Source organism: Tenrec ecaudatus, chromosome 9 (assembly GCF_050624435.1).
Source record: "Tenrec ecaudatus isolate mTenEca1 chromosome 9, mTenEca1.hap1, whole genome shotgun sequence".
Classification (NCBI taxonomy): Eukaryota; Metazoa; Chordata; class Mammalia; order Afrosoricida; family Tenrecidae; genus Tenrec; species Tenrec ecaudatus.
In genome coordinates, this window is record NC_134538.1 from 70,115,506 (window position 1) to 70,138,227 (window position 22,722).

The window sequence follows — 22,722 nt, forward strand, 5'->3', positions numbered from 1 at the left end:
AGCTGGGAGAAGGGAACAAAGAAAGAGAAATCAATAAGTTAAATTACATGGACAATAATATCAGAAGGTCTGTGTGCCCAAAAGTTCATAAATAAAATCTGGTTATTTAAAATATTGAATTATAAAATTAGGAAAATGGGTCGAATAAGAGTTCTTACAATCTGCGCAGCTCTTGAGGGGCTTCAGACTCTTAATGACTCTATAAGACAGAGCAGAACATTAGGGATTCCAAATCTGTAATGAATCTATAATGGAAGCAGGCAGCCTCATCTTTCTCCCCCAGGGCAGGGCCAGTGGGTTCGAACCACTCACCTAGTGGTTAGCAGCCCAACACTTAACCCACAGTGCCAGCAAGTCTCCTTAAAATACTTCATAGAAATGAGTTAATATGTGTCATCTGAAGTCACTAGCCCAGGTAATAATCCCTAGATATATTACAATCAGGTAATAAGTTAGGTATAAATCATTAGAATCGTGGCCTTGTTTACCCAAAGACTTAAAAACAGAAACGATTACGTGCATTGACCTCCAGGGTTTAGGACTGTATTTTTCTCTCTCAGTCTGCAGAATGAAGGATGACAATATAAGTCCTTTGCACACTGTCTGTAGTTATAGTTGTTAAGTGGCCTCCAGTTAGTTTCAGTTCAGTAACAACCAAAAGAACAACAAGGTGAAACACTGCCTAGTCCCGAGCCAGCCCCACAATTGTTTGCAGGATTCCACTGCTTCAGCCACGATGTCAATGCATCTCCTTGAGGATCTTCCTCTCTTTCACTGCCTTCCTCCGACTTCACCAAGCATCATGTCCTTCTCCAGGGACTGGTCTCTCCTGATAACATGTCCAAAGTAGAAGAGACCGAGTCTTACCAACCTCACTCCTAAGGAACATTCTGGTGGTACATCTTCTAATATAGCTGTGTTTATTCCTGTGGCAGGCCATGGTACTTTCAATAGGCTTCCTCAACACCATAATTCACATGGATCAATTCTTATGTGGTCTTCTTTTCCATTATTCAGCTTCCATATGTATATGAGATGGTGGAAAATGCAATGGCTTGAGTCTGACTCACTTTAGTCCTGACAGTGCCATCATTGTATGTCATCGTTTTAAAGCATTTTGTGCAGTGTTTTGTTTTATCCAGTGCAATACACCATCAGCACTGAACATCATTTCAAATTGCAATACTATAAAATTAGAAATATATACTAGAAAGAGCAAACAAGAAAAATATTAATTACATCAAAATTTTAAAAGCTGTATTTTAAAAACCACTGGGTAAATGGAGAAAGAAAAAGGACATTTAAAATTTTTTTCTTAAAACAAATGAAGATGAAAATATTATATACAGCAAAAACAGAACTCACGACACACCAAAAGCAGCACTCAGAAGGTAATGCTTAGCAATAACTCCATACTCATAGATCAAAAAAGAAGAAAGAACACACGTCAACACCCTAACCCACCACCTACAACACTTAGAAAAAGAGCAGCAAAACAAACTGTTAGTCATTAGAGGAAAAGAAATTTAAAATATTAGAGCAGAAATAAATGAATAAGAGAACAGAAAAACAGCAGAAGAAGCAAAAAGACAAGATGGATTGTTGAAAGGATTAAAAATATATTGATAAGCCTAAGAAAGGTGCAAACTCAAACTCAAAATTTAGTGCCAAGGAGTGGATTCCTGACTCATAGCAACCCTGGAAGATGCAGTGGATTCCTGACTCATAGCAACCCTGGAAGATGCAGTGGATTCCTGACTCATAGCAACCCTGGAAGATGCAGTGGATTCCTGACTCATAGCAACCCTGGAAGATGCAGTGGATTCCTGACTCATAGCAACCCTGGAAGATGCAGTGGAAGAGCCCCTGTAGGTCTGAGACCGTCGATCTTTTCAGGAGCAGACAGTCCCGGCTTTCTCCTGTGGAGTGACTGTTGGGTTTGACCTGATGACCTTGCTGTTAGTGGTTCAATGCATAAGCACTATGCCACCAGGGTTCCTTGACGAAGGAAAAAAGAATAAAATATTCTGAATAAGATATAAAATTGGCAATTTACAACAGAAACAAAGTAAATTTAAAACATTGATTACACAATGTTATGAAAAACTGTACCCCAACGATTTCAACAACTGTGTTAGTCTGGGTACATTAGAGAAACAAACCACAGATACACATATGTATAAGATTGAGTTTTATATAGAGTAAGGTGCACATCTAGGAAACATGCCAACCCAGTGATGTCCAAGCCCACAAATCCAACATTAACCCATATGTCTGAAACCAATCCACAAAGTCCTCCTCCATCTCACAAAACACATGCAATAATGCTAACTGCAGGCGGAAAGCCAGATCAGCAAACGTGTAAGCATCTCAGCATTAGCAGGCGTCTCCACATGGCTGCTCCAGCACCCAGGGCTGCATCAGGGTAGGTCCATAGAGCTTCTCCTTAGGGATGTCTTGCAGGAAGTGAGCCTAGCCAGCTGAAGCAGGGAAGAGGCTAAGGCAGTTGCACCCTGGTTCTACCATCAGAAATTTAGGGACCTGAGAACTAGAAAGGTGAGGCTCACTGAGCCATTTGTCTCTCTGCCCTTCAATTAACCCCACATGTGTTTATTGGTCAGGTTGGCACAATAAACTTTAACTATCTCAACAACCTAGAAGAAATGGACACAAGCACGATACCCATCTAAATTATACAGACTGATGTAGAAAACTTTAACAGACCAATAACACAAAAATAAATAGATCAGATCATTAAAAACCTTCTAGCATGGAAAACATCCAGAACTAGATGGTTTTGCTAGGGAATTCTATCAAGAATTTACAGAAGAATTAGCAACAAGATTATACAAACTATTTCAGATATAGAAAAATTTAACTTACTACCAAATTCATTTTATAATAGAAGTATAACCCTGGTACCCAAACCCGGCAAAGACATTACCAAAATAGAAAATTAAAAACTAATATCTCTTATGATCATAGATGCAAAAATTTTCAACAAATCCTAAATTGTGAAATTCATCAAGGAGATTTATATATACCATGATCATGTGTATACCATGTATGTAAGGATGATTTAATATTAGAAAAACAGTTAATGTCCTCCACCACATAAACAAAACAATAGATTCAGAGAAATCATTTGCCAAAAAAAATCCATTTTCTATAAAAAGCAGTCAATAAAATAGGAATAGAAGGGAAATTCATTAACATAAAAAGGTCCTATATGCAAAACCAATGGACAACATTTTACTCAATGGAGACAAATGGAAAACATTTTCCCTCCAATGAGAATCAGACAGGGATGTGGTTTGTCACTTCTCTTATTTAATATTGTCCCGGAAATATTAGCCAAAGCTGTAAGACATTAGGAAAAAGTATCAAAGGCATTCAAAATAGCCAAGAGGAAGTAAAATTATGTGTTTGCATATGATAGTAGTTTACATACAGAAAATTCCAAGGGTTCATGAGGAAGGGGGGAGTGGGGAGGGAGGGAAAAATGAGGAGCTGATACCAAGGGCTCAAGCAGAAAGCAAATATTTTGAGAATGATGGTGGCAACAAATGTACAAATGTGCTTGACACCATGGACGTATGTATGGATTGTGATAAGAATTGTAAGAGCCCCAATAAAGTGATTTTTAAAAAAGAAAGAAAAATGCTGGAGCTAATTGAAAAATAGCAACGTGGAACTCAATGTCAATACTACCTAAAGCTATATATACATATAATACCATTCTGCTCCAAATTCTAGCACTATTATTATTATAAAAAGGAAAAAATAATGATCAACTTATATGGAAAGGAAATAAAAACAAAAACAAACCAACTTAGGATAAACAAAACAGTAGTCAAAAACCAAGTAGGATACCGCTTACTCCCTGATTTTAAACCCATTACATAGTCACAGCATTCAAAGTAGCTTGATGTTTGCACAACAATAGATATATCAATCAATGGATCAGAATATGAAGCCCAGCAGTAAAACCAAGCACCTACAGGCACCTGGCTTTTTAATAAAGAACTGAAACACAGTCCATGGGAAAAGATGGTCTTTTCAACAAATGGTGCTGCGAAAATCTGATCTCCATCTGCGAAAGAACGAAAGGGACCCGCCCTTCACATTATGTACAAAACTGAACTCGGGTTGATCGAAGACCGAAATCTACAAGTAGAAAGAAAATGTTTTGAGAATGATGATGGCAATGAATGGACAAATGTGCTTGACACAATGGATGGATGGATGGATGAATTGTGTTAAGAGCTGTATGAGCCGCCCCCCCAAAAAAGTGAGTTTTTTTAAAGACCTAAATATAAACCCTGGAACAATAGAGATCATCAATGAGAAAATAGGGACAAACTTAAGAACCCTAACACAAGGCATAAACACTACCAAGCATAATAAAAGTCATCCATAATACTGGAAACAAAATAGAATATAGGGACCACCTAAAAATATACATTAGTTACATCAAAAGGGTAAAAAGAGAGCCCAGAGAGGGGAAAACTTTTTAGCAATGTTATATAAAAGAAAGATTGATAGAAAACAGCCACACTTGGATAAGAAAAACACAGGCAAGGTAAATAAACAGTCAATTGACCAATGATGACATCTAGGTGGTCAACTGCTATATGAAGAAAAATACTCATCGCTATAACAGAAATGCAAATTAAAGCAAAGAAGAGATACCACCTCATACCAGCACTGATAGCAAAATTAGGAAAATGGCAAATAACAAATTCTGGAGGGAATGTGGAGAGACTGGAAGCATCATTCTTTGCTGCTGAGACTATAGACTTGTGCAGCTGCTATGGAAAGTAGCATGGTCCTTTCTTAAGCAAACTGGAATAGAGATACCACATAACACAGCTATCTCTCTACTCAGTCCATATCCCAAAGAAAGAACAAAGCACAGATGTATGCACACCCACGTTCATTGCAGCACCATCGACAACAGAAAGAAGAAACACACACTGATCCATATAATGGATATATATGGAAGTGTCATATACCTCTAACATGGAAGGAATTGGAAGACTTGCTCAACAAAGTTAGTCGATCTTATAAAGACAATACTGTGCAAGATCAATCTTATAAAAGAAAAAAATCAAGAGAAATGTTTTTTTACATCAAAAGAAGTAGACTTTGAAGGCTATGTGGAGGTTAGAAGAATGGGGTGGAAAATGGGAGGAAGGAGAGAGAAAAGAAATAAACAAATTAATAAGCAGAGGCATTTGCGCGCGTGTGTATGTGCATGCGCGCACACACATGATTAGAGATGCACCCACATACAAAAAAAGAAAGAAAAGAAAAAGGTTGGTCATGCATTGATTGATCAATTTTGAAGCTAGGCATTGGGGACTCTGGTTTAAAAATACCAAAAAAATTAAAAACAAAGAAAGAGTTTTCAGTTGTCTCCTCATACTTGGATCAACAGTAAGATGTATTTAGGAGGGGGGTGGGCAGAATCAACAAGACCTCGGGCTGTCCTGTGTTTGTTGCTGGTTAATTTGCTAATGGCATTTGTTTTTAAAAGACAGGGTGAGGCATTCTGAGGAAGAGGGGGCAAAGATGAAGGAGATTTAATATTGCATCAGGAGAAGAAGAGTTGGAGTACCTGGGGATGTGTATTTTCTTCGTAGAATCTCTAAGTAGAATGCAAGCACTCTTTTCAGAGGTCTAGAAGGTTAATAGTCTCTTGGAAGACAGACATGACTGACTCACCCCATGTTGGCTTCAGAGAGCATAGCTCGGCCAGAGGTTACAGAAAGGTGACCTTAGTTGTACTAGTATGCAAAGATGGGGTACTCAGTTCCCTATCTCTTCAGGACAGTTATGACAGGTGACACTGCTAGGTGCTCACCGTGTGTCACTAAGACCTTTATGTGCCTTAGCTAGAAAATTGTGAGCCAAATTCATACTTGTTATGACACGTGTCTCATAGCTTCATGCATCAAGACTGCATTTGCTAAGTGCTTATTAAATCACGTGATAGTTGCCCTTTTGACTGATGCTATATCATTGCTATTTTACAGATGAGGAAATGGAGAAATCAGTTACTTTCTTCAGGTCACCGCGCTTTATAGCTGCCTTATAGCCATGTGGACCCAGATATTCTCGTCATTTATACTGCCTCCCAGCGACTGTGGATTTAGTTACAGCTTCATCAGGGCTGACCACTAGGGAATGGCATGTGTGTAATCTCTAATTTTCTAGTAGTCACATTAAGATATGTGACATGAAGCCAGCGAGATTAATTTTAAAGTGTTGAAGAGCAAGGATGTTATTTTGAGGACTAAGGTGCACTCGCCTCAAGTCATGGTGTTTTTCGATTGTCTTATATGCATGTGAAAGTCCCACATTCAATAAGGAAGACTGAAGAAGAATGCATGCATTTGAATTGTGCTGCTGGAGAAGAATATTGATGGAACCATGCTGTGATAGTTTTGCGTGTGTGTGTGCCCACATGGCACCCATAAGAAGATATGGGTAGAATCTAGCCTGTCAATCAGATCACAGCCTGATGGTGCCTCCTTGTGGGTGTGACCACCCCATAAGAGGGTCCTGGGAACCTCTTCCCATCTCTGCTTCACTGTCCTGCTGCTGAACCACTCAGAGATCTGCTAGAGACCTGAGGGAACCCTGGAGATGTATCCACTACCATTGGATCCACAAGGCTTTGCACCCACCGGCCTGTAATCTTCCTGCATTTTACACCACTGATTGTGGCTGTGTGAAGGGAGATTTTTGGAGTAGTATAGGACTTATGGACTTGATTTGAACTGGGCTGGAATGTTTTCTTGATATCAATTACTCCTTCATATAAAGATCTTTCTTACACATGTATGAGTGGCCCTGGTTTTGTCAACCCAGCCTAACACACACACACTGCTAAAAGGACGAACCAATCTGTATTGGAGGAATTAAGGCCAGAGTGCTCCTTAGACATGCTGTGCACGGGGTCAGTATGGGTTGGAGCCTACTCAATGGCACCTACACACATGCACACACATGCATACATGTAGCAGTTAAAACACACATGTGTAGCAGTTAAAATACACACCCCCTCCTGAGGTTAAGAAAAAAGGTATTGTTTCCAGGGTTCCAGTTCATGCATGCACAGATTTATTGCAAACAAAACATGCTTAAACATGTTCAGACCAGTTCTATCAGCTATACGGTTGTCTTAGTTGTTAGACTGTGTGTTAGACTGGGTGGACTAAAGAAACAAATCCAGAGACACTCACATATGTATAAGAAAGAGTTTTATATCAAGGAGTACTTGTATATGAAAAAATGTCCCAGCCCAGTCCAGAGTCAGTCCAGAACAAGTCAGTACATCCAATATTAACCCATCAGTCCAGTACTAGTCCATAGCTCCCTCTTCAGACTCACCCAGCCACATGTCATGGTGCAGAATGCAGGGAGAGCACAGGCTGGTGGGTGCAAAATCTTGTGGATAAACTATCAGTGGAAGCATCTTGGCACTGGCATGGGTTTCCACATGGCTGCCCCAGTTCTCTGAATGTGGATGTTTGGCAAGAAGGTGAAGTTTGGCTTGTCCACAAGACTGAGGCGGAGAGAGATGTTCCCAGAATCCTCATGGGTAGGCCACACTCACAAGGAGGCATCATCAGGCTGTGACCTGATAGACAGGCTAGACTCCACTCCTTCACTCTTAATACCCTCAAGTTGACAGGAGATTATGTAACTACCACAGAGTGTTATTTTTTAAATCCTACAAAAAAATGAATAAACATGATTTTTAGGTCAGGATTGTTGCAAAATTTTAATACAACTGAAATAGGCATCTTCCCAAATCACTGACTCTTTGCAATAAGTTTATGGGAATGGAATCCCACAAATAAAAAATGGAATGTTAATGACCTTGAGTTTTAAGGAAGGATGATAAAGCCTTATAGATAAATTCCAGGCAGTGGTCAGCTTAGACGGTTTTGGTAACTTTTATTGGGACTTCAAAGGATAATGATGATAATTTTCCTGGAATGACAGGATGACTATGGAGATTTATAGTGAAGAAAATGTTAAGAATCCTGAAAACTGCATTGGAAAGTTGGACGGAGCGATCATATTCCCTTATGACAATGCAGCTGCTTATTCTTTAAGGGCAGTAAGGGCTGTCCCATGATAATTTTGTTTGGAAACTGTGTCCATCAACCCTATGGCTCCAGTCCTGCCTCTCCAGACTTGTGTTTTGTTCCCCAAACTCAGAGGACATCTAAAAAGAACAGGATTGATGTCCCATGAAGATGCCAAAATTGCTTAAAAAAATTTTTTTTAATGTGGTGTAAATCTAAGGGCACCAGATTCTTCAGGGAAAGCTTAGGGAAATGGTAATACTACCTTCAGAAGTATCATGACCTTGATGTTAGATCCCTCAAGAAACAATAGCTTCATATTGTAATATTTTTTGTTTACTAAAAGTGTCCATGATTTTGGAATGATATGTTTTGGCTTATCCTCATATATGCATATGAGACTGAAAAATCATGGAAAACTGAAATTGAAAAATAACATTTCCGTGAACAGTTTGAAGTGTTCTCGTGCATATGTCATCTCGTAGCAACTCTGTAAGACAGAGTAGAACTGGCCCTGTGCGCTTCAGAGACTGTAACTGTTTATGGAAAGCCTCTCCCTTCTCCTGAGGGGCTTGTGGTTGTGAACTGCGATCTGATGGAGAACAGCTCAACACCTAATAGCCGTGAGTTTTGTTTTAATTTAGTTTCATTTATTTGGGTGTGTGTACCTTTGGATTTGTACATATTTCTATATATCCAGGGTGGTTCACACGATTGTGCTACTAGTTGGTAATTCTATCAGCGACACCCTTTGCTTCCCCCACCCCGCCCCGGTGCCTTGGAAGATGGGTCTGGGGATCTGTTTCCTAACCGGTCACAGCATGGAAAACCCTGTGGAGTTGTCCCACTCTAGACAAAAGGTCACATGAACTGGAATCTTTGGGGCAGCAAAGAAGAACAACATATGACTGTTGACATATTAACCCCCTCAAAGCCAGTCTAGGGTTGCTTCTGTCTGCCCACAGGATTGCATGACAGTAATCTTTTTTTTTTTGACAGTAATCTTGACTGAAAGAGACCGACACATTGTACTTCTGTGGACCTGCTGCTGGGTTGGAAGAAGCTAGCAGCCCAGAGCTTGGTTTACAACTGTACCAACAGGGCTCTCCTATATTAGCTAACACATCCACAACATTATCATTTCAAAACACAATCAATATAAAATTTTAATGAGCTATTTACATTTGATTTTTCCATACTAGATCCTGCGTACAGTGCACCCTTCCAGCACATCTCAGTGTTTCAAGGGGTCTTCTTCGTCACCCACAACAAGGTAACACATTGTGCCTCTTGGGAGAGATGGGTGACTTCTTAGAAGGGAACTGTGTGTCACTTCAGATTCTGAAACCTTTCTGGCTCCAACTTGTCTGCGTTGCCAGTTCCAAATTCACTGCCATCGAGGCGATTCTGACTCACAGTGACCATAGAGGACAGCGTAGAACTGCGCCCTTTGGGTTTCCAAGATTTGAATCTTCAGTAGAATACTTCATTCTTCTGCCCTGGAGCAGGTGGTGAGTTTGAACCGCTGACCTAATGGTTAGCAGTTCAGAGTGTCACCCACTGTGCCACCAGAGTGCCATCTTTGCCACTTACGGAGAATAGCAACTGTCTTCACCTTTCCCACAGGAGAGTCCGTTGGATGTTTCGGAATTCTCAGAGGACAGTCATTTCTCCGTGTAACCTGCCGGTAGCTGTCATTGCCCCCCCCCCATAGATACTTGAATGCTACTTTGAGCACGACCGAAGAAGGCTGTGTGGATTAAAGAGTGAAACGTAAATACCACATTGGGGTAGAACATCTTGGTCTCACGCAAAGCTATGCAAAACGAGGGAACCGTGGTGTAATTGATTGGAAATAAATCTTGTCCTTTCCATTTCAGGGTCAGTGGGCGCGGGTCACCCGAGACAAGGGCCCGCTCTATTAGTGGCATTGGCTTCATGCTCCAAGATGAAAGGCATAAGGGTCCTCCAGCCACCGCAGCTCCCTGGGAAGGAGCTTTCCCACAGCCCACCGAAGTTTCCCCTCACATTCCAGAACAAGTGGCCCAAAGGAGCCGTCAGAGGAGGCCGCACACGCTGACCTCCCGGAGGTGGCGCTCTAGGGGGGGGGGACGGGGGACGGGGTTCACGGGTGGCTGCAAACACGCGGCGTCTGAGCTCACCTGAGAGGCACACCCCGCACACACCTTATTTATAGCAAACCCGAGGCAGGCACGCCGGTTGGCATTTTCTGCTTTTTCTGTCGAAGGACTTCCCCCCCAAAAGGGAAGAAAGCCGTGGGCGCCTCCCCGAGAGAAGTGCCGTGGGCAGCAGCAGGGCGCAGCAGGCGGGAGGCGAACGCGCCGAGCACGCGTCCCCGGGCGCAGGTGGCGGCGGCGGCGGCGCTCGGCGGCGTGCGCTCGGAGCGCGAGTTCGCCGCCGCGCCGGGGATGCCGTGCAGATGCAAACCGTGTCTGCGGCCAGCAGGAGGAAGGAAGAGGAAGTGAGAGCAGCGGCGGCCGGCGGCGCAGCGGCCGGCGGCCCGGAGTGGAAGTGCGTGTGCTCCAGTGAGCGAGAGCGGGTGAGGATGGGCTCCGGCGAGCGGTAGAGCCACCCACACGCCGTGGCCCCGAGCTTGGTGACAGAGCCTCCGGCTCCCCTCCATGGTCGCGCGTCCCCGGGGCGCTGATCTCTGGGAGCCTGCGCCGCCACCACCGTGGGTCCTGCGACCCCGGGCAGGTTCGTAAAGTTTCCCGGGCTGGCGCCGCGCCCCGCTTCGCCGACCTCCGCGCCGCCGGGCAAGGGGCTCGGGCTGGGGCCGGGAGGCGGCATCCTACTCTGGGGACTCCGGGGCGCCGCGGAGTCACTTTTGTTTCCTCTCCCGGGGCGCCCGGACGCGGGCGGGGGTGGCCGCCGCGCACCGCGGGGAGAGGGCTGCGGGCGCGCCGCGACGCTCGCGGTTGTGGAAGTCTGGGCGGAGAGGGGCTTCTGGAGACGGGGTGGGCGCCGAGCGAGGGGCGCCCGCGGCCGTGTGCCTGGGATGGAGCCCGGGCCCGGGGCCAGGGCACCGGCCGAGACAGTTCGGGCAGGGCTGGCTGGAGGGGGGGGGGGAGCGGCGGGGCGACGCCGGCGAGCTGCGCTACTGCCGCGGGGGTGTCCGGGCCAAAGGATGGCCGGGTGGGGGGCTCGGAGTTAGGGTCTCTGGGCGGGGGACTCGGGAGGAAGGCTGCGTTGCAGATGGGACTGGAGCTGGAGGCTGCTAGCTTTTCCCCAGGACTCGCAGATGGGGGGGGGGGGGCAATCCCCTGGCGAGCGCGCCCCTTGAAGGGGGCGGTGATGGGCTAGAGGAGGTAGAGGGGCCAGGGGTGGCGGGGGTGGGGTGGGCAGGGGGGCTGGCCGTGAAAGCAGCTGTGATTCCCCAGGGCGATTGTTGGAAAATAACCGCTCCCAGGACCCCGCTGAGGTCCCCCTGGGGGCGGGAGAAGGCGACGGGGGGCTTCCGTGGGAGATCCAGGCTTTGGAACGGGGGCGCTCCGGGCGCGCCTTCAGAGAAGGGGGGCCCGCGGAGCGCTGGAAGCCCAGGAATGGGAGCGAGAGCGGCGGCCGCGAGCGCCTGAGAGGAGCTTTGAGGAAGAGGAAATCGCGAACTCAGTCGCCCCGGGGGTGCGCGCGGGTGTTTGTGCTTGGGAACTCTGCTGTGCCGCGGGCGCGCGCGAGGGCGGCGAGTGAGTGAGTGAGTGAGTGAGTGAGTGAGTGAGTGAGTGAGTGAGTGAGTGAGTGAGTGAGTGAGTGAGTGAGTGCGTGCGTGCGTGCGTGCGTGCGATCGCAGGGTCTCCGGAGCCCGAGGACTCCCAGCCTAGTGACCCTCTTAGGCCCCCCACTTCCCCCCCCACCCCGACCTTTTGAAGTTGGCAGCTCTGGGCAGGGTGTGTTGGCTGGAGCCGCAATGGCCTAAAGCTGCTGGTTTTCTGACGGGCGTGATCCCGCTCTGGGAGCCCGTGGACAGCTCCTGGGATGCAGGAGACTGAGGTTATGTTGCCCCCCCCCCCCCACACCCTGATCATCCACCTAAGCACATCGTTGGCCATGAATTACCTGAACCCTTTCCCATTTGGTTAACCCCTGAGACAAGGGTCGCGAGCTCCCAATTAGTCATGGGCTGGGACTATGGAAGAATTGTTGAGTCTTGTTTTTTTACATTTCACTTTCTTGAATAAAATAGAAGTAATGATCCGTATCTATATAGCGTTGGGAATCCCTGTAGCAAGCATTTTCAGATTTGTGAAATCGGGCAGCGTCTTGTTAGCTCCCCCCTGCCCCTTGGCCAGGGCGTTTCATACTATTTCAGTACCCTGGGTTATTGCATTGGATTATTTTCTTCCCATTCACAGATGAGGGACTCAGGTCCAAAGAAGTAGTTGGGGAAGTAGCTTGCCCCAAATCCACTGCATTGAGTTGATTCTGACCCACAGGGACCCTTAGGACAGAACTACCCCGTTTAGTTTCCGAGGCTGAATCTGTACTCCAGCAGACTGATGTCTCCTGCCTCAGAGCTGACTGGTGGATGGACTTACTGGGACCTCTTGGTTAGCAGCCCAGAGCTTTAGCAGCCGCCCCACTGGAGTGCCTTGCCCAGATGGGAAAATGGTGCTTTCTTTTTTCTCATAGGCCGACCTTTTGACTTTTTACTCTTTATGGTATATTTCCTGTCTCTTTGAGGCTGTGGTTAAAAGGTATATTGCCATCTTTCCTCCTACAATTATTACTCACTTTTCATGTTGGGGTTAATCAGGTGAGCTGTGGTCTCCTGGGGAAACTGGGAGGCAATATCTGAATGCTGGAATACCTCATTGGGGGAAGGGAACTGGGAAGAGGAAGTTTCATCATTCTGTAAGGAGGCATAGGCTGGGAGGCAGGAACAGACTGAGCATGGGGGAATTCAGGATCTGGAATGGCGGGTCCTTGGCCTGTTGGATGATGCTTCTGATACTTGGCCAGAGCCTCCATCCCCCTTGCCACTCCTAGCTCATTTCTCTGCCCCAGTTAATTGCAGCCATTTCTATTTCCTTCTGTTTCCTCTTTCCCCTCTGGGCATTGTCCCCAGGGCCTAATACAGCCTATTAGTTTGCCATGAGGAACTCCCCACCTTCCCATTCCTTTGCTTCTTCCAGGTCTTTGCCAGTCAGTTTATTCAGGATTTTCCCAGACTGCCACAAACTGGCTCCTCTTTCCTCTTAGCGCTTACTTCTCCCCTGACATACGTGTGTTGGTTTGTGTGATCGTGTGTTGGTTTGTTGTCTCCCTGCTAGGCTGCAAGTTCTAATTCTAAGAGGACAGGGGAACTGACTTCTTTACAACTCCAGAGCCTACTGCAGCGGTTCTCACCCTGTGGGTCGAGACCCCTTTGGGGGTCGTACGACCCTTTCACAAGGGTCGCCCGATTCATAACAGTAGCAAAATGACAGTGATGAAGTAGCAACAAAAATAATTTTGTTGTTGGGGGGGTCACCAAAACATGAGGAACTGTATTAAAGGGTCACGGCATTAGGACGGTTGAGAACCACTGCTCTAGAGATCCCCAGCATGGGATGGGAGCTCAGTAAACCTATGTTGACTGATGGCGAGAAGCCTACATTAGGAGGCAGCAGCCAGGGAAATAGACCAGGAGCACTTTGTGACCCAGTGACAAGGCAGCTACCCCAATGGTGGCTTTCTCCTCTTTTCTTCCTATCCTCCCTGGCTCCAGGTCCAACCTTGTTTCATTCAGACCCCTTTCTGCCTTAAGTAGATTGCTCCAGAATCCCAGACTGAAGAAAAGAACGGAGAGGCGATTCTTCCAGAGAGTGAAAGAGCAAGTCCACTTTATAAATCAAGTATGGTCACCGACCGTTTCAGCGCACTCTCTGAAGAAAGTCTGCTCTCAGTGCATGGGCAGTTTTCGCCAACAGCATAATCCCCTAGATCAGCAGTTCTCAACCCGTTGGGGATCGAACAACCCTTTCACTGGGGTCGCCCAATTCATAAAAGTAGCAAAATTACAGTTTTGAAGTAGCAACGGAAAATAATTTTATGGTCGGGGCGCCACTACAACACGATGAACTGTATGAAAGGGTTGCGGCATTAGGAAGGTTGAGAACCACTGCCCTAGAAAGATTCCCTATTCTGTGAGGAGAGGTAGTCAGACCCATACAGTGTCACTGTCTACTCCCAGTGCCAGTGGGAGTGAAGGCAGAGGTGGGGGTGAAGATGGGAGTGGACCTGGAGGCAAAGGTGAGGGCGTGAGGGAGGGCAGGGGAGGAAGGCGGAAAGAGAATGAGATGTCACAGGCAGGAAAAAAGAGAGGTAGAAAATGACTCCGGAAAACCAATGGGACTTCTATCTGTGTTCCTAAGGCATAGTGTTTATTAAATCATGTTAATAAAGATAGGAAATACTTAACTGCTGTAAAATATTTTTTTCTGCCTTGAGGGGAGCAAAGCGTTTGGCTGTTAACCACAAAATTGGCAGTTCAAATCTACCCGCTGCTTCACAGGAGAAAAAGATGAGTCTGCCTGTTCTGGTACAGATTTGCAAAGCCACATAACCACATGCCCCCTATATTATTATTATGAAAATAATAATAATTTATAATTTCTCAAAGGGTCACGAGGGGGGGGGGGAGAAAAAAGAGGAGCTAATACCAAGGGCTCAAATAGAAAGGAAATGTTTAGAAAATGATGATGGCAACATGTACAAATATGCTCGATACAATTGATGTATGAATTGTTATAAGAACTGTAAGAGCCCCTAATAAAATGACCTTTTAATTAAAAAATAAATGAAATTCTGAGATCAGTGGGGGAAATTTGCAAAACCTCAGAATCGCTATATAATGTCACCGTGAGTTGGAAATGCCTCAATGGCAGGGGACTTGCGGTGTGTGCTGTACGAGGGTGGACAAGGGAGGACTCGCAAGCCTTTTGACAAGACTGTGGCTGGGGCATGTCATGGGGATCTGGGGAGCATACACTTGGCTTCCTTCATCCTCTTGCCAGCACTGAAGGTGTAGAGTTTATAACTGGTACGGGGGCTATCTCTTCTGCTCAGGTCTAAGAGAATGGAGTCCTTTAAGGTCTGTCCATGTAGCCTTTAACCACTCCTTCATGCTTGAAGCTGTGGAATGGGGTAGAGTGCGTTTATAAGACATCTTGTTGAATTCGGAAAAGGCGGAGAAGTACTAAGGATTCCTGGGGGCACAGTGAGTTACTCGTTAGGCTGTTAACCACATAATTGGCAGTTCAAATCCACCAGCTGCTTCTCAGGAGAAACACGAGGCTTTCTGCTCCCGTCAAAACTTAGGGCCTTGGAAATCCTCAGGAGCAGTTCTGCTGTGTCCTATAGGGTCACTGTGAGTAGGAAATCAACTCAGTCACAGCGAGTTTGAGTTTGGTTTTGTTTGGTGAAATATTAAACACATTTCTTCACCCCGCCCCCAGACCCAGAGTGGCTGGTGTTAGTTCTACAACTTTAGTTCTGCTTTCTTCTAGTCAACTAAAAAACCCCCACAAAAAACCTCCAAAGACACACACACACACACACACACACACACACACACACACACGGTGAAAACAAACAAAACACCTGTTGCTCTAGAGTTGCTTTTGACTCACAGCTGTCCCATGCACTATTGAATAGAACTTCACAGGGTTTTCTTGGCTGTATTCCATACCAAGGCAGATTGCCAGGCCTCTCTGCTGCTGAGCACTGACTGGGTTCCTAGCACACAAACCGTCTGTACTGCACGGGCACTGTACTGATCAACTGTCTCAATGTTCTAAAGCTGACAGTTGCATTCTTGCATGCATCTTGGTATCAGTGCAGTCGATCCAGACCATTTAAAAAAATTTTTTTTGCAATGTCCCCAGTCGGTTAGATGCTAGCAAGGTAGCAAAGACAAAAACCTCCTGGGAAATTGTCTATGGTCATGTCCACAGTAAATCAGAAACCACATTCTAAAAGCCTTGGTAATGACCACAAACCGGTGGTTTTAAAAAGGACATAAGAATGGAAAAAGAGAGAGTTTTCCCAAACATATACTAAATCTTAATGTAAAATGTATTGCTCATGGTGGGTTTCATAAAAAAATAAAAAATCTGTTCTCATAGCTCTCAGGCCCCAGGAATCTTCGTTTGCCAGGGATTCTGATGAAAGTGGTACATAGAACCGTACTGTAAGAAATACATACTGTCTATGCATTTACAACATACCTTTAATTTCTTCCCCAGCAAAAGATGCTATTTCCAAAATGTCGAATCAGGTGCAGTACTTGTACAAATGTCAGCCATTGGCTTAAGTATTAAAAATGCTACCGTATATTGAAATTGGCAGTGGACTGGGTCCTGAGCTGGCTGGCTGGGAAGAGCTGGCCAACCAGGTGGCATATTTTTCACTTTAGTGAAGCAGCAGATCCAGCGGCTATCACTCTTGAACCTTATTAGAATCACGTCTCCTGCATGCATCCTTTCCTTCCCAAGTTCCAGTTTAGAGCCCCTGAGACCTCTGGAAATTTACCTGCTCAACTGTTACTTTTGACGTGGATGCCCAGTGTTCCCAGTATGTGGGGTCCCTGGGTGACACAAAAGGCTAAAGAGCTCAGCTGCTGACGCAAAGGGCAGAGGTTCTAGTCCACCCAGAGGCATCTCTGAAGAAAGGCATTATGGTCTATTTCCGAAAAATCAGCCATAGAAGACCCTATGGACACACAAGGGGCTGCCGTGTGCAGAATGAACTTTAGGTCCACGATTTGAATTGTTCTCCGAGGTTTGCCACTACAGCGGCCATTCTTTTCTGAGGACAGCAACATTGCAGTCCCTGGTGATTAGATTAGCACTGTAGCTGGAAAGGTGTGGCTTCAGCACTATTTGATAGAGGAGCACCTGGATAGAGAATGTACTCCAGAAATGGGTGTGGCCAGTGAAAGCCTTCCGCTGTGCCTACTGAGGTGTGCCACTTGCCACTTGTTGTTGATGGCTGGCATTGAGTCAGTTCTGACCAACATCGGAGATTCCATGTCTTACAGCTCAGAACCATCTCATAAGGTTTCCTTGGTGATAACCGTCATGGAAGCGGACCACCAGGGCTTGCTTCCGTGGTACCATGGGGTGAGCTCACAGTAGACTTTAGATTAGCAGTTGAGTGCCAATCGTTTGGCTGCAGAATGCGTTTTAGCCTTGTACCACCTAAGTACAGGTGAGGTTTGAATAGAGTTTTGTCTTTGGCTTCCAGTGAGGCGGATGAGCTGGGGGTACGTGTGGGAGGAGCCATGCTAGCTCATCCACCAGAATGAACTGCAGCAACAACTCGGCCTAGTGCTGAGTAGGGAAATTAGTCACACGTATAAATAGAAGATGATGATCCTCAGTCAGTGTTCTAGGCCCCCCACAAACACTGATTTCCAGAATCTGAGCAGGATTATTATTGGAACTGCAATTTTAAGAATTGAGGCTACAGTCTTGGCTATTTTAGTTCTAACAGGGAACAAAATTTTCCTCAGTAGAAATCGCTGGAAAATGTGCTAGCTGCTCAGCTAGTACAGAGCTGCTGTGTTTGGTGGATTGAATGTGCTGGAAAGGAAGTAATCTGAGGCAACTATGATTACCCAGGTAGGAGTTCTCACTCACTGCCATTGAGTCTAAGCCAACTCCTCGTGGTGACCTTATGGAGTAGGGCAGCACTGCCCCTGTGAGTTTCCAAGCTAACTTCTTATGGGGGCAGAAAGTCCCACCTTTCTCCCTCGGTGCTTCTGGTGGTTTTGAACCGATGACCTTGCGACTTGCCGTGCAACGTGTAACCGCTCTGCCACCAGGGCTCCTTGGTAGTGATTTGCTCCGCTGCTAACTGAAAGGGCAGAAGCTGATCCATCCAGAGGCACTTAAGAAGAAAGGTCTGCTGATCCATAATCCAAAAGCCGGTCCTTGAAAACCCGAAGGAGCGCAGGTCTTCTGTTGTGACACACGTAGGTCTGCAAGGGTAGGAACACACTGGCCTGGCGATGAGTTTTATCATTACATCGGCCTTTATTAAAGGAGCCCTGGTGTCACTGTAGGAGTCCTGGTGGTGTAGTGACTTACCTGTTGGATTGCTAACTGCAGGCTTGGCAGTTCAAACCCACCAGTTGCTCCCCAGGAGAAAGAGGAGGCTTTCTACTCCTGTAAAGAGTTACCGTCTTGGAAACCCACTTTGGGGTGTTTCTGTGTGTGTGTGAGTTTCACTCTGCTGTACCAGGTCTCTATGCGTTAGAACTCACTCGATGGCTGTTGAAATAAATGTTGGGCTACTGATTCCAAAGTTGGTGGTTCAGATCCCCAAGCTTTTCCTCAGAAGAAAGACGAGGCTCTCTGCGCCAGTAAAGATTTACAGTCTCGTGAGCCCTCTATAAGGGTTACTGTGAATCATGGTTGCTATGAGTCAGTATCCAGTGAGTGAGTGAGTGATGAATTAGAATAGATTTCATGGCAGTGGGTTTGGGTGTTGTTTTTACCCTATTAATTATTGCTTGAGGGAAATTGGAAGCACAGGAACAATTTGACATTCCTTCTGGTGCTGTTTGGGAAAGATGAAGAATCGTCTTGAGTTCTCAGAGCTTCCATAAGAAAATCAGAAGGCAATCGCATGGCTTGTGAGAATAGAAATTTATGTTCTCTTCATTCTGGAGGCTAGAAGTTCAAATTCAGGTCTTGGTAGGACTGTGCTCCTTTTGTCATTTTTAGGGGAAGACCCGTTGTGGGCATTTCTTGATATCCCTTGACTTGTTAGATGGAACCTGACCTGATGTCTCCCTCCTGTGTATGAGTCTGTGTCTGCTGCCCTGTAGAAGACACCTGTCATGATAGGATTGAGACCGTCTATGTGCCAGGAATAACTCCATTAACATAATTGGTAAGATTGTCAAAGAAAGACCTACTTCTTGAAACAAGGTCACAGTCACAGGTACAGGACATAGGACTTCAATATACCTTGGGGGTTGGGGAGCAGGGGTAACAATTCAACCCATAACTGGAAATGGTCCGGATGACATTTTTATCTGCTATTATAAAGGTGACTTGGAAGAATGCAGTTTCATAGGGATATGTAGCATGTAGAGCGGGCTCTCCAACACGGTGTTAGGGCTCTGGGTCTTATTGCTATGCCTCTCCCAAGCACCAGTGTTGAGCGATTCCTTCTCTGCGGTTCCCTGGGACTTACCAGCCTCCGAGGTCCAGGAGGCCCATGTGGAGGTGTGTAGAAACATCCTTGGAGGCCACCTTCTCCTGTACCTTGTCGGGAATCCCCTTGTTTCCCATAGATGTGTCCTGGATGACAGACATCTAGGGATGTGAGATAGCTGGAGGATCCACTCAGGGCTGTGTTCATTTCCAGCGAGGCCACATTTGTCAGAGCCAGTGCCTCCCATTGGGGATCTCATTCTAATGTCAATCTTCGTAGCCTTGAGAGTCAATAGAACCTTCTTTCATAGACAGTGTGGCCATTAACCAAGCACACGTTACAGAAGCATGCTAAGGAGAATGCAACTTATGAATCATGAATGAGGACACTATTTGCCCTGGAGAATGGGCACCTTCTTTAGCCCACGTGCTGTTCCCTGTGGATGAGCCAAGGTGATAGCAAAAACATGGAACCAACAGAAGAAAATGCATTTGGCAGTACTTTGCCCCAGGGATGGGCAATTCTCTTCTCTCGTAAGCAGTCTCGGAATCCCACAGGGGCCATTAGTTCCACCCTGTCCTAGAGGGATTGCTACGAGTCAGAATTGACTCAATGGCAGTGAACTTCCTTGAGTTTGGATAGATTCATACCGTCTAAGGCAGTGGTTCTCAACCTTCCTAATGCCGCGACCCTTACATATAGTTCCTCATGTGGTGGTGACCCCCAACCATAAAATTATTTTCGTTGCTACTTCATAACTGTTATTTTGCTGCTATTATGAATCGGGCGACCCCTGTGAAAGGGTCATCCGACCCCCCCAGGGGTCCCGACCCACAGGTTGAGAACCGCTGATCTAAGGGACCCACAGGTGGGAGTCTTCTACCTAGGATGGTTTTAACTTTGGTTGATGCTAAGTACCGCGCTCCTTCTGCGGTCAGGCTGTTGGCCATGTTCGGCTGACCTTTGATTTCAGGTGGCCTCAACCTCAGGGCTATTGGTATTTGGGGCTGGATCACCATTGTTGAGGGGCAGGATGCCTATCCTAGATAATGTAGGATGTTGAGCATCATTTCCGGCCTCCACCCACCAGAAACCATTACTCAGGATCATTAACCAAAGAAGGCTCCCTACATTGCTCATTGTTCCTTCGGAGACAAAGCCCCACCTCTCATTTGAGAGAGACGTCTTTATTTACTCAATGGGAACAATTGTGAACTACGAGACAGGCTAGATTTTTGACAGTGTTGCGGGTTCTGGAAATGCCCTAGTTTCCTACTGACTGTTTTTCCCTGAGATATTAAGGCGGTCTAGTCTGGATGTTGGCTTCCTAACTCAGATTGGTTTCAGGTTAGAATTTAATGGACATTTAATTCATGGTACCTTCGGACTGACGGCATAGACTTACGTCGGTTTCCTAACAATGTTCTTCACTTCTGACCAGCAGTGACCTCTCCGTCACGGGAAGAAAAACTCAAGCCAAAGGCTCCACCTGCGAGTAGATTTCCAACCCGTGCCAGCCTCACGTGTGTCCCCGTAGAACTGGGCTGTGTGGTAATCAGCACACAGTGTCGGTAATCGTGCACCAGGATTCCTGGTAGGACAGTGGGGATGTGCTCAGCTGCTACCCCGAAAGTTGGTGATTTGAACGCTCTGGCCACCTTGTGGGAGAAAGTCCTGGCAGCCTACTTCTGCCAAAACCATGGCCTTGAAAACCCTCTGGGCAATTTTACTGGGCCCTATAGTGTTGATCTGTTCCCCATGGCAATGGATTAATCTGATGCACTAGACCTTCCCCCCTCCCCAAGTACCAGTGGGGGGCCACGAACCTCCAGCCTTTTCAGTTGTCCGCAGAGTGCATACCAGGAGCCAGGAACAAGAGCAGGAGCAGGAGCAGGTAGTTAACAAGGTTCAGCTGCGTTGATTCCGCTGCCTCTGTCACGAGAGTCAGGAACTGTCTGCGTGAGCATCAGTTACCTGGGTAAATGCCTTCTCCTCGGCTCTGACATTCTCCCTCCCTGGTCGGGAGTAATGGATATTGATATTCCATTAGCACGCTCAGGACAGGTTCGGGGAGAAGCCCAGAGGCTGCTCTATGGAAAGTCCTTTCACACTTGGCTCTTCGACTTCGGTCCTAATCTAGCTACATCGATTTTCTTACGTAAGATCTGTCAACATTTTATTTACCTTCTCTGTGTTGCTCTGTAGCAGAGCAGAGCAGCATCTAGTGGCTTCAGGGCTGTAGCAATGTAACCAGGCTGTGTCTGTGAGCGAAGTCTCCCTATGAAGGCTTTATCAGTCCCCACCCCCCTACCAGCCCCCCTCCCTTCTCACCCCGTGGTGCCTTTTCCCCTTTTCTTAAGTTTCCGGTTGCATTGCAAACACTAGATTGTGTGTTGTGGGGTTTGGTGGCTGAGGCGTCGGGGTGAACTATATTTTCCAGGCTGCTACACAATTAATCTTGAAGCGTAATCTATTTCAAAAGATTTTTTTTCCCTCTTTCTGTTTTTGGTCTCTTTAACCCCAATGCCTAGCCACAACTGACTTTGCCTTGGGCCTTCAGAAAGCTTGTGGCTTGGAGGTAGAGCTAGTGAAAGACTTGGGCCAGATTGTGCATTTTTGGCTGAGTGACGAGAGCATTCCAATAACACAGTAAGACCAGTTTATACTTGATTCCTGCCCACCTACCACCAATTTTTATAATGAACCCTGTGCCCTATTATTCCAGCTGTAGGCTGCTCTGTGGAAAGTGACTGACTACTCTCAAAATTGGGGAGGAGACTTTGGGTTAGGAGAATGTGGCTGATGAAAAAAAATCTTTTTTTTTCATACACTAAATAGTGTGTGTGTGTGTGTGTGAGATAGAGCACACATGTCACACACGCACCCCTCCCAAACTCATCAAACTCACTGCCGTGCAGAAGATTCTGACTTAGAATGACCCTACAGGACAGAGTCGAACTGCCCTTGCGGGCCTCCACGGCTGTAGCTCCTTATAGGAGTAGAAAGCCTCCTTTTTCTTCCATGGAGTTGCTGGTGGGTCCCAGCTCCTGTCTTTTCTGTTAGGAGCCCAATACATAACCCACCAGGCCATCAGGGCATCTCCATGATATCATCTGTGAGCGAAAAACACACACACACACACACACACACACACACACACACATACACACACACACACACACCTTCAAACAATGTGTTCAGGAGCAAAGAGGAGCCTTTGTTGCTTCATGATTAAAGCACCTGCCTGCTACCTTAAATGCCAGTTACTTAAACCCACCATCGCTCTGCAGTAAAAAAGATGTGGCAATCTTATTCCTTAATCATGATTCTCTTTCACTGCCATTGAGTCAATTCCACCTCGCAGTGACCCTACAGGACAGAATACAACTGCTCGTGCGGGTTTGAAGACTGAAACTCTTTATGGAAGTAGATAGCCTCATTTTTCTCCCGTGCAGTG

The 22,722-nt window shown here is 46.1% G+C and overlaps 1 protein-coding gene and 1 non-coding gene across 2 annotated transcripts in view; one reads left to right on the forward strand and one right to left on the reverse strand.

Annotated features, from left to right (window-relative positions):
- The first annotated feature begins 10,579 nt into the window (after positions 1-10,579).
- The window catches only part of ELMO1 (engulfment and cell motility 1), a 673,946-nt gene continuing 661,803 nt past the window's right edge, over positions 10,580-22,722 (forward strand). Inside the window, exon 1 of the mRNA XM_075558190.1 lies at positions 10,580-10,820. The gene's annotated coding sequence lies outside the window, so the exon portion shown is untranslated. The remainder of the gene's footprint in view (positions 10,821-22,722) is intronic.
- LOC142457624 (small nucleolar RNA SNORA32) lies at positions 15,974-16,094 on the reverse strand. Its single transcript, XR_012786326.1, has one exon. It is a non-coding gene; the product is annotated as a small nucleolar RNA SNORA32 (small nucleolar RNA).